Below are 14,567 nucleotides of genomic sequence, written 5' to 3'. Positions count from 1 at the left end.
CTCTAATGTGTGAGGTTCTCCAAACAAGGTAAGTTATGACTTGATATAAATACAAAGAATTACCGCTCTAAGGTAATGACTTCTCCCAAAACAGCTGTCTCCACAGTCCCACAGGGTGCAGGCTCTGTTTGCAACAGGAACTGAAGTAGAAAAGATGTAGCTGGATAGCCGCACTCCGAATTATTCAACTTTATTTTAAAAAAATGTAATTAAAATCATAGCATCTAGGCTGGTAAACAGACTAACTGCACAGCGGCTGTGCAGTTAGTCTGTTTACCAGCCTAGATGCTATGATTTTAATTACATTTTTTTAAATAAAGTTGAATAATTCGGAGTGCGGCTATCCAGCTACATCTTTTCTACTTCAGTTATGACTTGAACATGGACTCTAAAGAACGGGCAGCCCTCCAGCTGGTGTGGATGGACAAGTCCCATCATGCCTTTGCCTGTGGGAGTCATGGTTGTAACTGTCAGTCTTGTGATGCCTCATGGGACTTGTAGTTCTGCAACAGCTGGAGGGCCGCAGGTTGAGCGCCCCATGCGCTAAAGGTTCCCATAGACCAGTGGTCTCCAAAATGTGGCCCGAGGGGTGAAAGCTGCCCTTTACTTGCCATTATCCATCCCTTGGGGCACTATTACTCCCACAGACACCAACATTGAGGCACTGTTCCTTCCACAAACAACAACAATGAGGAACTATTCCTTCTACTGACACCAACAATGGGGTACTAACCTTACCACTGAGACCAACGATGGGGCACTATTAACCCCACTGACACCAATAATGGAGCACTATCCCTACCATTGATACCAATGATGGGGCACTATTCCTTCCATTGTCTCCAACAATGAAACACTATTCCCTCAACTGACATTCATGATGGGAATGTATTCCTCCCACTGACATCAGCGATGTGGCCCCGTTCCTCCCGCTGACACCAACGGTAGGGCACTATTCCTCCCACTGACACCATTGATGGGGCACTATTCCTCCCACTGACACCAATGATGGGGCACTATTCCTCCCACTGACACCAATGATGGGGCATTATTCCTCCCACTGACACCAATGATGGGGCATTATTCCTCCCACTGACACCAATGATGGGGCATTATTCCTCCCACTGACACCAATGATGGGGCACTATTCTTCCCACTGACACCAACAATAGGGCACTATTCCTTCCACTCCCTCTAACAATAGGGCATTGTTACTGTATTCTCACTGATGCCAATAATGGGGCAATATTCCTTCCACTGACCCCAACAATGGGACACTATTCCTCCCAATGATAGCAACAATGGTGCACTATTTCTCCCACCGACACCAATAGGGACCTATTCCCCCCCTTAGTACCAAAGATGGAGTTGTGATTACTCCCACTAATGTAAAGGCATTTTCTACTTCCACTGGCCACTCTCCAGCCCCCCTAAAGTTTGAAGGACAGTAAAATTGGTCCTTTGTTTAGAAAGTTTGGAGACCTCTGCCATAGACTACAGGGAGCAGAGGGATGAGCGGGCATGCTCTAAACATGGGCAAATTTGTGGAAAAAAGAGGGGAGCTGTCAGACATTCCCTGTGTGGCTTATCTGGAGGAAAGGGGGGGGGGGTGATCAGGCAAGGCCCAAAGAGCCATGTAATGACCGGGACAGGACTCTAAAGTGGGGGTTGGCAACCCGTCAATCGTGATATACGTAGATTGCTGGCAGGTGACAGGTAGATGTCATGACCCTTGCTTATCAAGCCCAGAACCCGTAGAGGAGGGCCGGCAGGGGTAGAATTTATTTGAAGCGATGACCTGTATTTTCCTCAATGCCTGCTTCTCCTCCTTTCCCTCCTGCAGGTATTCAGCTGCTGCAGGGAGGAAAATACAGGCTGTATTAAATGCCACCCTTCTGCTCCTCCTCTCCAGGTTCCTCTTCCTTATGTTGTTCCAACCCTGCAGCACTGCCGGGCTCCCCTCCTCACTTCTCCCGCCAGCTGCTGAGGGGGATGTTTCAGGATGGAGAGTGGGGAAGGGGTCGGTAAATGTGTCATTTACTTGCCCCTTCCTCTTCTGAATTAACACAGAGTGCTTACTGTGTCCAGTCATAACTGAAGCATAGTAAAAAAATATTGAAAAGGTAAAATAACACAAATAAAAAGCGACTGACACTGTCCACTGCTCTACTGACACCAACCACTGCTCTACTGACACCGTCTTCTGCCCTACTAAAAAAGTCCTCTGCCCTACTGACACAATCCACTGCTCTATTGACACCAACCACTGCCCTACTGACACCAACCACTGCCCTACTGACACCGTCCTCTGCCCTACTGACACCAACCACTGCCCTACTGACACCGTCCTCTGCCCTACTGACACCGTCCTCTGCCCTACTGACACCGTCCTCTGCCCTACTGACACCGTCTACTGCTCTACTGACACCGTCTACTGCCCTACTGACACCGTCCACTGCCCTACTGACACAGTCCACTCCCCTACTGACACAGTCCACTCCCCTACTGACACAGTCCACTCCCCTACTGACACCGTTCACTGCTCTACTGACACCGTCCACTGCTCTACTGACACAGTCCACTGCTCTACTGACACAGTCCACTGCTCTACTGACACCGTCCACTGCCCTACTGACACCCTCCACTGCTCTACTGACACAGTCTACTGCCCTACTGACACCGTCCACTGCCCTACTGACACCGTCCACTGCCCTACTGACACCGTCCACTGCCCTACTGACACAGTCCACTGCCCTACTGACACCGTCCTCTGCTCTACTGACACCGTCCACTACCCTACTGACACCGTCCACTGCCCTACTGACACCGTCCACTGCTCTACTGACACCGTCCACTGCCCTACTGACACCATCCACTGCCCTACTGACACCGTCCTCTGCCCTACTGACACAGTCCACTGCCCTACTGATACCGTCCACTGCCCTACTGACACAGTCCACTGCCCTACTGATACCGTCCACTGCCCTACTGACACCGTCCACTGTTCTACTGACACAGTCCACTGCTCTATTGACACCGTCCTCTGCTCTACTGACACCGTTCACTGCCCTACTGACACCGTCCACTGCCCTACTGACACCGTCCTCTGCTCTACTGACACCATCCACTGCCCTACTGACACCGTCCTCTGCTCTACTGACACAGTCCTCTGCTCTACTGACACCGTTCACTGCTCTACTGACACCGTCCACTGCCCTACTGACACCGTCCACTGCCCTACTGACACCGTCCACTGCCCTACTGACACCGTCTTCTGCTCTACTGACACCGTCTTCTGCTCTACTGACACCGTCTTCTGCTCTACTGACACAGTCCTCTGCTCTACTGACACAGTCCTCTGCTCTACTGACACCGTTCACTGCTCTACTGACACCGTCCACTGCCCTACTGACACCATCCACTGCCCTACTGACACCGTCCTCTGCCCTACTGACACAGTCCACTGCCCTACTGATACCGTCCACTGCCCTACTGACACAGTCCACTGCCCTACTGATACCGTCCACTGCCCTACTGACACCGTCCACTGTTCTACTGACACAGTCCACTGCTCTATTGACACCGTCCTCTGCTCTACTGACACCGTTCACTGCCCTACTGACACCGTCCACTGCCCTACTGACACCGTCCTCTGCTCTACTGACACCATCCACTGCCCTACTGACACCGTCCTCTGCTCTACTGACACAGTCCTCTGCTCTACTGACACCGTTCACTGCTCTACTGACACCGTCCACTGCCCTACTGACACCGTCCACTGCCCTACTGACACCGTCTTCTGCTCTACTGACACCGTCTTCTGCTCTACTGACACCGTCTTCTGCTCTACTGACACCGTCTTCTGCTCTACTGACACAGTCCACTGCGCTACTGACACAGTCCACTGCTCTACTGACACTGTCCTCTACCCTACTGACACCATCCACTGCTCTGACACTGTCCACTGCTCTACTGACACCGCCCAAGTTCGTGTGTGGGCAAGTTGGAAGTCTGTCGGAACTCCGTCGAAAGTCCGTCGGGAAGACCGTCAGACTTTATCTGCCGGAAAGTCCGTGTACGTGGCATTAGAGAAACTTCTTACTTATAAAACTGAAGACCCAGTTCTAACACTGAACAGATCTAAGGTGCAAGGGCAGCTATGCACAGTAAAGCTGATGAACGCCTACATCCGTAAGCAGTAGGGTTAATTCTTGGCTTACCACACATTCAGCTTATGGAGATAATCAGCTCAGGAATGAAGAGGGGAAAAGCTTTCAAGGAAACCTGTCTCAGAACCTCACATCTGAGCAGGGCAGGTCAAACTGACGTACAAGTTTTATGTGGGGGTCATGGAACAGCAGGGAAGCTAATCTGCACAAAGCGTGAGAACCGGTGACATAGCAAAAGGCGTCTCTACTGCACGGCAAAGCCAAGCACTACCCTGCACCAATTCACGCAAAGCCCAGCCTACTGACTCAATGTGTCAGGCTTCAGGGTAATTCCTCTAGAATGGTTCTGCTTCTAGGACCTAACATAAGGCTCTATTCACACTTGTACAAAGTCCCCAAACACTTTTTTATGACAATAACTTGCATATTAACCTTTTAAAATGAGCACTTTTGATTTCCCCCATAGACTTTTAAAGGGCGTTTTTCCGCAGCTTTTCGAAATTTGCTGTGAACACCCCAAATTGTTCGCTAAATCGGCGAACAAATCGAACAGCCAATGTTCGACCCCAACATAAAGCCCATCCCTACTCTCCATCCAATCTGACAGAGCTGGAGATATTTTGCAAAGGAGAATGGGCAGAAATGTCCCTCTCTAGATGGGCAAAGCTGGTAGAGACACCCCCAAAAAGACTTGCAGCTGTAATTGCAGGTAAAGGCAGTTCTAGAAAGTATTGACTCCGGGGGGCGCCATACAAATGTACCCCCCCCCCCACACACTTTACACATATTTATTTGTAAAACATTTAACCACTTCAGCCCCGGACCATTTTGCTGGTGAAAGACCAGACCACTTTTTGCGATTCGGCACTGCGTCGCTTTAACTGACAATTGCGCGGTCGTGCGACGTGGCTCCCAAACAAAATTGACGTCCTTTTTTCCCCACAAATAGAGCTTTCTTTTGGTGGTATTTGATCACCCCTGCGGTTTTTATTTTTTGCGCTATAAACAAAAATATAGCGACAATTTTGAAAAAAAACGCATTTTTCTTTACTTTTTGTTATAATAAATATCCCCCAAAAATATATAAAAAAACATTTTTTTCCCTCAGTTTAGGCCGATACGTATTCTATTACATATTTTTGGTAAAAAAAATCGCAATAAGCAATTATTGATTGGTTTGCGCACAAGTTATAGTGTTTACAAAATAGGGGATAGTTTTATGGCATTTTTATTAATAATTTTTTTTTTTACTAGTAATGGCGGCGATCAGCGATTTTTATTGTGACTGCGACATTATGGCGGACACATCGGACATTTTTGACTCATTTTTGGGACCATTGTCATTTATACAGCAATCAGTGCTATATAAATGCACTGATTCCTGTGTAAATGACACTGGCAGTGAAGGGGTTAACCAGTGGGTGGCAGTGTAGGGGTTAAGTGTTCCTAGGGGCGTGTTACTAACTGTGGGGGGGCTGGGCTTTCATTTAGTGAACACTGATCTCTGCTCCAATCACATGGAGCAGAGATCAGCGTCACTAGTTGCTAGGCAGAATGGGGAAATGCTGTTTACAACGGCATCTCTCCATTCAGCCGCCCCGTGAGATGATCGCGGGTATGATCGAGTCACAGGAGTGCAGTTTGTTTTGCACTCTTTTGACCAGTTTTCAGCAGACAGCGGGCTGTAGCTGTGGGATCCACCCACATGCCTGGACCGGCTGTTACTCGCGGGTTCTTCTTTACCTCATTGAGGATTCTGTGTTGTGCCTTGGGGAGTCATCTTGGCTGGGTGACCACTTCAAGGAAGAGTAGCCATTTATAGACAATTTGTCTAACTGTCCACTGATGGATGTCCAAACACGTTGAGCTTGCTTTGTATCCCTTTCCAGCCATATTTAGATCATTTAAAGTGGAATTCCAGGATACACCTAACTAGTCTTAAAACTCCACCCTCCTAACATCTAAGAACGATGTATATACTTACCTATTTTCAGGCTGCTCCAGTCTGGTAAAGAGGAGAGGAGCTGGGCAGGGGAGAGGAGGTGGGCCCTTGGAGCCTATGGGTGATGTCATTGCTCCCAGGAATTCCCAGGCAATGTCAAGTGTTCTCTCCTCTCCATTATGTTAACCAATGGTGGCTGCAGGGGAGAGGAGGGACCACCAACAACAGATGGGCCATAGTAGCCTATGGGTGATGTCACTATTCTCAGGAATTCCTAATCGTTGTCAAGCACTGTAATAGCCAATGGTGGCTGCAGGGGAGAGAAGGGAGCACCAACAACAGATGGGCCATAGTAGCCTATGGGTGATGTCACTATTCTCAGGAATTCCTAGTCCTTATCAAGCATTCTCACTTCCCACTGTAATAGCTAATAGTGGCTGCAGGGGAGAGAAGGGAGCACCAACAACAGATGGGCCATATGAGCCTATGGTTGTTGTGACCACTCCCAGGAATTCCTAGTCGTTGTCAAGCATTCTCTCCTCCCACTTTAATAGCTAATGGCGGCTGCAGGGGAGAGGAGGGAGCACTGACAACAGATGAGCCCTAGGAGCCTATGGGTGATGTCACCTCTCCAAGGCTTTATCAGCCATTGTTGACAGCGCCCTTCTCTCCCCTGTAGCTGCCACTGGCCGACAACATGTGACCGGACCATAACGTGCTGAAAATAGTTAAGTATATAGATCTTTTTTTATACAGGTTATTCAGCACAGGCATTAAGAGGGGGAGGGGCAGTTTTAGGGCTAGTTAGGTTTAGCCTGGAACTCTACTTTAACTCCTAGGGCTCATTTACACTTGCTTCAATACATATTAAAGCGCCTGTCTCTTCAACTTATTTGATGCTTTGGTGGTGCTTGAGTAGTAAACCCCAGCTCCACTGATCCCCAGCTCAGTAGTAACCCCCATCTCTGGTGATCCCACGCTCAGTAGTAACCCCCATCTCTGCTGATCCCCCACTCAATAGTAATCCCCAGCTCTGCTGATTCCCCACTCATTAGTAATCCCCAGCTCTGCTGATTTCCCACTCAATAGTAATCCCCAGCTCTGCTGATTCACCACTTACTAGTAATCCCCAGCTCTGCTGATCCCCTGCTCAGTAGTAACCCCCAGCTCTGCTGTTACCCGCTCAGTAGTAATCTCCAGCTCTGATGATCCCCCACTCAGTAATAACCTCAGCTCTGCTGATCCCCCGCTCAATAATAATCCACCGGCTCTGCTGATCCCCCACTCAGTAGTAATCTCCAGCTCTACTGATCCTCCGCTCAGTAGTAATCCCCAGCTCTGCTGATCCCCCACTCAACAGTAATCTCCATCTTATCTGATCCCCCACTCAGTAGTCATCCCCAGCTCTGCTGATCCCCCGCTCAGTAGTAATCCCCAGCTCTGCTGATCCCCCACTCAGTAGTAATCTCCAGCACCGCTGATCCTCCGCTCAGTAGTAATCCCCAGCTCTGCTGATCCCCCACTTAACAGTAATCTCCAGCTTATCTGATACCCCACTCAGTAGTAATCTCCAGCTCTGCTGATCCCCCACTCAGTAGTAATCTCCAGCTCATCTGATCCCCCACTCAGTAGTAATCCCTAGCTCTGCTGATCCTTCTCTCACTCTGGTCCCCACTCACCTCCCACTATATTGCTCCCATGCTGCGCAACACATGTGAAATTGCTAGTTTCTCCTGCTCTGGTCCCCCAGCTCTGCTGATCAATCGCTGTTCAGTCATCTCTCTCTGGTCCCCGCTCACCTCAATGTATTGAAAGAGGGAGGGTTAGCAATTTTGTGAATTTTTTACTGCTATTGCCCTCACCAAAGAGATTTTGCCTCACTTTCTATTCTGGTGACACCGGCATGAAGCGCGAGGAGAATGGAGTCACCAGGACAGGAAGACCCCATCAGCCATAAAACCTTGACGGGGGTCTGCTTTGTTAAACAGTTAGCTCCCAAGTCCAATACGATTCTATGTACAATATTTGCAAAGGTTTCCAATGTTGTATAATTCTCCAGTTTTCTGTCAATCGGTCTTTTGCCTCCAACAGAATATTTCTACAAGATTTGCTCCTCTGTAGGTGGGGAGATCAGAACTAGTGATGGCCGAACGGTTCGCCCGGCGGTCGTTTCGCGGCGAATTTCCGACTTTCGCCGTCCGCGGGTTCGAACGCCTTTTTCCGTCGTTCGCCCCGGCGGACTTACGTGTTTAATGTATACAAGAACTTTAACCTTTCGTGACACGTTTATCATGTGTTACAGGACAACCAATTGAGACATGACAGCTCATGGACACTTGGACATTCCCCCTAACCTATAAATACACCCGATCCGGTGGCCATTTTACATTCTTTCTTCTGTCACTGTAGGGAAAGGATCCTGTGTGGAGTAGGGACAGAGAAAACGCTAGCTATTTGGTACACAAAAGTTCTTTTCAGGACTGGTATAGGTGTTAGGTCAGCAGCCTGAGTTTCTTTTGTCAGTTTAGATAAAGGGACAGAGCGCTGTATGCTGCTATTTTAGGGACAGCTCAGCCAGATTAGTCTTTCTTCATCATCATCATCATCATCATCATTAGCTGTTACTATCAGGTCCACAAAAGAGCTGTTCCAGCTAATCGTTCCAGCCTACTCTTTTTTGCCAATTTGTATAGGGACAGGCAGGAAGCAGTGTGTCAGGCAGTGAGGATAATTTTAAAGACTTGCTGTTACTATTAGTTCCACAAAGGTTCTTTTCAGGACTGGTATCAGTGGTACGGTAATAGGCTTGTACACGTATAATATTCTTTCTTCCAAATATAGAAAGAATATTATACTTGACTGCTGCCCTTCTGCTGCAGTCTGCTAATCATTCACAACTCACTTGTTCCACAAAGCTCTTTATCAGGACTGGTAACTTGGTCTGTCTAGGGTGCTACGGTACATAGGCTTGGGTGCGGTACAGTCTGCTGTTCTGTAAGGACCGCTATCGGTCCACAATACATAGGGTTGCCGTGCACTACTGCTGACCGCTGCCCTATACTGCAGCAGTCCTTCATTGGTATAGGGACTGACGTACAGTCTGCTAATCACTAACACACAACCTGCTTGGTCCACAAAAGTTCTTATAAGGACTGGTAACTTGGTATAGGGTGCTACGGTACATAGGCCTGAGTGCGTTACAGTCTGCTGTTCTGTAAGGACCGCTATCGGTCCACAATACATAGGGTTGCCGTGCACTACTGCTGACCGCTGCCCTATACTGCAGCAGTCCTTCAGCGGTATAGGGACTGACGCACAGTCTGCTAAACACTAACACACAACCTGCTTGGTCCACAAAAGTTTTTATAAGGACTGGTAACTTGGTATAGGGTGCTACGGTACATAGGCCTGAGTGCAGTACAGTCTGCTGTTCTGTAAGGACCGCTATCGGTCCACAATACATAGGGTTGCCGTGCACTACTGCTGACCGCTGCCCTATACTGCAGCAGTCCTTCATTGGTATAGGGACTGACGTACAGTCTGCTAATCACTAACACACAACCTGCTTGGTCCACAAAAGTTCTTATAAGGACTGGTAACTTGGTATAGGGTGCTACGGTACATAGGCCTGAGTGCGTTACAGTCTGCTGTTCTGTAAGGACCGCTATCGGTCCACAATACATAGGGTTGACGTGCACCACTGCTGACCGCTGCCCTATACTGCAGCAGTCCTTCAGCGGTATAGGGACTGACGTACAGTCTGCTAAACACTAATACACAACCTGCTTGGTCCACAAAAGTTCTTATAAGGACTGGTAACTTGGTATAGGGTGCTACGGTACATAGGCTTGAGTGCGGTACAGTCTGCTGTTCTGTAAGGACCGCTATCGGTCCACAATAGATAGGGTTGACGTGCACCACTGCTGACCGCTGCCCTATACTGCAGCAGTCCTTCAGCGGTATAGGGACTGACGCACAGTCTGCTAAACACTAACACACAACCTGCTTGGTCCACAAAAGTTTTTATAAGGACTGGTAACTTGGTATAGGGTGCTACGGTACATAGGCCTGAGTGCGTTACAGTCTGCTGTTCTGTAAGGACCGCTATCGGTCCACAATACATAGGGTTGACGTGCACCACTGCTGACCGCTGCCCTATACTGCAGCAGTCCTTCAGCGGTATAGGGACTGACGTACAGTCTGCTAAACACTAATACACAACCTGCTTGGTCCACAAAAGTTCTTATAAGGACTGGTAACTTGGTATAGGGTGCTACGGTACATAGGCTTGAGTGCGGTACAGTCTGCTGTTCTGTAAGGACCGCTATCGGTCCACAATAGATAGGGTTGACGTGCACCACTGCTGACCGCTGCCCTATACTGCAGCAGTCCTTCAGCGGTATAGGGACTGACGCACAGTCTGCTAAACACTAACACACAACCTGCTTGGTCCACAAAAGTTTTTATAAGGACTGGTAACTTGGTATAGGGTGCTACGGTACATAGGCCTGAGTGCGTTACAGTCTGCTGTTCTGTAAGGACCGCTATCGGTCCACAATACATAGGGTTGCCGTGCACTACTGCTGACCGCTGCCCTATACTGCAGCAGTCCTTCATTGGTATAGGGACTGACGTACAGTCTGCTAATCACTAACACACAACCTGCTTGGTCCACAAAAGTTCTTATAAGGACTGGTAACTTGGTATAGGGTGCTACGGTACATAGGCCTGAGTGCGTTACAGTCTGCTGTTCTGTAAGGACCGCTATCGGTCCACAATACATAGGGTTGACGTGCACCACTGCTGACCGCTGCCCTATACTGCAGCAGTCCTTCAGCGGTATAGGGACTGACGTACAGTCTGCTAAACACTAATACACAACCTGCTTGGTCCACAAAAGTTCTTATAAGGACTGGTAACTTGGTATAGGGTGCTACGGTACATAGGCTTGAGTGCGGTACAGTCTGCTGTTCTGTAAGGACCGCTATCGGTCCACAATACATAGGGTTGCCGTGCACTACTGCTGACCGCTGCCCTATACTGCAGCAGTCCTTCATTGGTATAGGGACTGACGTACAGTCTGCTAATCACTAACACACAACCTGCTTGGTCCACAAAAGTTCTTATAAGGACTGGTAACTTGGTATAGGGTGCTACGGTACATAGGCCTGAGTGCGTTACAGTCTGCTGTTCTGTAAGGACCGCTATCGGTCCACAATACATAGGGTTGACGTGCACCACTGCTGACCGCTGCCCTATACTGCAGCAGTCCTTCAGCGGTATAGGGACTGACGTACAGTCTGCTAAACACTAATACACAACCTGCTTGGTCCACAAAAGTTCTTATAAGGACTGGTAACTTGGTATAGGGTGCTACGGTACATAGGCTTGAGTGCGGTACAGTCTGCTGTTCTGTAAGGACCGCTATCGGTCCACAATACATAGGGTTGCCGTGCACTACTGCTGACCGCTGCCCTATACTGCAGCAGTCCTTCATTGGTATAGGGACTGACGTACAGTCTGCTAATCACTAACACACAACCTGCTTGTTCCACAAAAGTTCTTATAAGGACTGGTAACTTGGTATAGGGTGCTACGGTACATAGGCTTGAGTGCGGTACAGTCTGCTGTTCTGTAAGGACCGCTATCGGTCCACAATAGATAGGGTTGACGTGCACCACTGCTGACCGCTGCCCTATACTGCAGCAGTCCTTCAGCGGTATAGGGACTGACGTACAGTCTGCTAAACACTAATACACAACCTGCTTGGTCCACAAAAGTTCTTATAAGGACTGGTAACTTGGTATAGGGTGCTACGGTACATAGGCTTGAGTGCGGTACAGTCTGCTGTTCTGTAAGGACCGCTATCGGTCCACAATAGATAGGGTTGACGTGCACCACTGCTGACCGCTGCCCTATACTGCAGCAGTCCTTCAGCGGTATAGGGACTGACGTACAGTCTGCTAAACACTAATACACAACCTGCTTGGTCCACAAAAGTTCTTATAAGGACTGGTAACTTGGTATAGGGTGCTACGGTACATAGGCTTGAGTGCGGTACAGTCTGCTGTTCTGTAAGGACCGCTATCGGTCCACAATACATAGGGTTGCCGTGCACTACTGCTGACCGCTGCCCTATACTGCAGCAGTCCTTCATTGGTATAGGGACTGACGTACAGTCTGCTAATCACTAACACACAACCTGCTTGTTCCACAAAAGTTCTTATAAGGACTGGTAACTTGGTATAGGGTGCTACGGTACATAGGCTTGAGTGCGGTACAGTCTGCTGTTCTGTAAGGACCGCTATCGGTCCACAATAGATAGGGTTGACGTGCACCACTGCTGACCGCTGCCCTATACTGCAGCAGTCCTTCAGCGGTATAGGGACTGACGTACAGTCTGCTAAACACTAATACACAACCTGCTTGGTCCACAAAAGTTCTTATAAGGACTGGTAACTTGGTATAGGGTGCTACGGTACATAGGCTTGAGTGCGGTACAGTCTGCTGTTCTGTAAGGACCGCTATCGGTCCACAATAGATAGGGTTGACGTGCACCACTGCTGACCGCTGCCCTATACTGCAGCAGTCCTTCAGCGGTATAGGGACTGACGTACAGTCTGCTAAACACTAATACACAACCTGCTTGGTCCACAAAAGTTCTTATAAGGACTGGTAACTTGGTATAGGGTGCTACGGTACATAGGCTTGAGTGCGGTACAGTCTGCTGTTCTGTAAGGACCGCTATAGGTCCACAATAGATAGGGTTGACGTGCACCACTGCTGACCGCTCACCTATACTGCAGCAGTCCTTCAGCGGTATAGGGACTAAGAGTTTTGTCACAGGGTCATTTAAAAAATGACATGCAGAGGAAGAGGCAGGCCCTTCCGCAGGGGTGGTAGGGGTAGGGCAGGAGCAACAGGCTTGAGCCAAAGTGGGAAGTTGCAGAAGGTGCGTTCAATTACTTTAAAGGATGCACCAGACTTGGTTGAGTGGCTCGCTCAGCCTTACTCTTCTGCACCCTCCTCATCCTCTCGATCTGCACCCTCTTCTTCACTCTCTGCTATGTGCACCCCCAAAGACACTACCACCAACAACACGACCACCACCACCACCACCACATACCTTCCGCTTGAGTCACTGGAATTATTTTCCGATCCATATCAAGAGGACATTTCTGATGCGCAGCCACTCTTGGTATTGGATCAGGAAGAGGAGGTAGCAACAAGCGCTACTCAGCAGTCTGACGCCAGTACCCAGATCAGCCCAAGGAGGAGGTTGGTCCCCGGTGTTGCTGCCTACTCTACTTATAGCGGTGGGGAAGGTGACGTTGATGATGACGTGTCTAGTGATGTCACGTGGGTGCCCACAAGAGAGGAAGAGGAGGGGAGTTCAGAGGGAGATATGGACCAGCAGATAGGGAGGAGAAGCAGCAATGACTTACATTGCACAGCAGGGACAAAGCAGACTGCAAATGTATCAGGAGCGAGTCATCGACCATGTACGGTCACATCTGGCGCTCCCAGGACACCGGCACATGGCTCCGCAGTGTGGGCTTTTTTTAACGTGTCCGCTGCTGACAATAGCGTTGCCATCTGCAATCTTTGCAGTCAACGCGTTAGTCGCGGTAAGCCCAATACTCACCTAGGGACGACCGCCTTAAGAAGGCACATGAGCAGCCATCACCGAGCCCAGTGGGAGCAACGGAACACACAAAGCCACACTGCAGGCTCTCACCGTCCAGCCTCGTCTTCTACTTCTCCTTCTCCTCTCTCCTCACAATTGTCCTCCACTCCACCTTCCATCACGCCAAGCTCACATTTTTCTGCAAAAAGGCAGGCTTCCGTGGGCCTAATGTTTGAGCGTAAAAAAATGATGACGCCGGATAACCCTCTTGCCCAACGGTTGGCGGCTGGCTTGTCAGAACTCATAGCCCGCCAACTACTGCCATATAAACTGGTGGACTCGGAGGCCTTTCGCAAATTTGTGGCCATTGGAACACCACAATGGAAGGTCCCAGGAAGGAAGTATTTCTCAGAGAAGGGCATCCCAGAGCTATATGGCCATGTTCAGCGGCAAGTGAATGTATCTCTGGCACACAGTGTCGGTGCCAAGATACATCTGACCACAGACACGTGGTCTAGCAAACACGGGCAGGGAAGGTATATCAGTTTTACTGCCCACTGGGTGAACCTTCTGACGGCCGTCAAGCATGTAACCCGTGGCACCCGTGTAGATTTGGTTTTACCGCCACGGATTGCATGCAGGCCTGACTCTTCTTCTCCTCCTCCTACTCCATCCTCCTCCCTCTCCTCCTCAGCTGCCTCCTCCTTTTCCGCTGCTAGCGTCTCTTCCACTGCACCGCCCAAGCTCCCCAGAACCTATTCCACATGCCAGGTGAGACGTTGCCATGCCGTGCTGCGTCTGTTGTGCCTGGAAGCAAAGAGCCACACTG

At 49.4% G+C, this 14,567-nt stretch overlaps 1 protein-coding gene across 3 annotated transcripts in view; it reads right to left on the bottom strand.

Annotated features, from left to right (window-relative positions):
* Positions 1 to 14,567, bottom strand: part of CRTAC1 (cartilage acidic protein 1) — a 1,115,778-nt gene that overhangs the window by 43,400 nt on the left and 1,057,811 nt on the right. The window lies entirely within an intron of this gene.

The sequence above is a fragment of the Lithobates pipiens genome, unplaced genomic scaffold (assembly GCF_037356315.1).
Source record: "Lithobates pipiens isolate NorthernLeopardFrog02 unplaced genomic scaffold, aLitPip1_a1.2 Scaffold_25, whole genome shotgun sequence".
NCBI lineage: Eukaryota > Metazoa > Chordata > Amphibia > Anura > Ranidae > Lithobates > Lithobates pipiens.
The sequence above is the reverse complement of the archived record's forward strand: the minus strand, read 5'-3'. Positions and strand labels throughout refer to the sequence as shown.